Below are 1,205 nucleotides of genomic sequence, written 5' to 3'. Positions count from 1 at the left end.
TCATTTAAATATAGTTTAGTTCAGCATTTAAATATAACAATCTGATACAGCTGTGCATATAAAAATTGTTATCGATTTCAAATATCAAATCGAATTGATCTCTGTTTAGAAGAAAAGCGCAATATCTTAATAAAATCATTACAATATGGTACAACGGTGCGTATGAGTATTTTTTCCAATTATTTTCACATTGAATTGCATTGCTGACATTACGTATAATAAAAGTATACTACATTCATCAACATTAATATAATATAAAAATTGTCATTTTGGAATGCATATTGTTTTAATGATAAATTATTTAATTTTTTTTGTGACAATCATTAAGTCAATTTTCACAACATTTTTCATGCAATTGTACAGTTGAAATTGAAAATTCCTTCAAGATTCCTTTAAAATTGTGTTGAATGTCATATAAAACTCTGAATAGCTGTGGGAATTTACGAAAAATACTGTTGGAAATATTTTCAATATTTCTTTTTACATTTTACAACAGATATTCAATAAAAATATAATAAAAATGCGGTAGAAGTAATATTTTATATTCATATCGCCACAAATATAAAAATACAATAATAATAAAAGAATTTTTTGTAATACAATTTTATGCTCACAGTTAATGCAATCGTGAACTATTATTTGCACCACAGGAAATTTTCTTTATGCTTAACTTTTTGAGGTAATAAAGTTGAAGATTTCTTAAGAATTACAGAGCAGGGTATTGCATTTTATATCAGTAAATCTAATGTGTAAAGTTTTTATTACAAAAGCTCTAATTGTACGTGACAATCGTCATACAAAGTTCAATGTTCTTTGTTAAAAACTATTTTCGTTAATTTTATGATTTTCATTTAAAATATTAAATTAAAAATAATGTTTTACTTCCACTTGAAGTGTAATTAATTGACAATATAAGAAAATTGCAATAAATGGAAACAGCATTGGTCTTGTTAAACCCTACTAAAAATTGTTATATGAATGAACTATGGTGAATTAACTTATTTTACAATTTATTTAAAGTTTTTTAAGGAAAAGTACAACTTAAAATTATAATAGTAAGTCATTGAACAGTTTTCCTATTGTATGTACTAACTTTCTTATAACTTCCAAGGGAAAACGTTATCTGACTATGAATAAGTTCTTTAAAAAAAATCCTTAGTAGTGGCTTGAAACAGCAAAACTTACTGAAAAGCAAAACAGTATAT

Source organism: Teleopsis dalmanni, chromosome 1 (assembly GCF_002237135.1).
Source record: "Teleopsis dalmanni isolate 2A chromosome 1, ASM223713v2, whole genome shotgun sequence".
NCBI lineage: Eukaryota > Metazoa > Arthropoda > Insecta > Diptera > Diopsidae > Teleopsis > Teleopsis dalmanni.
Note: the sequence above shows the minus strand (reverse complement) of the source record.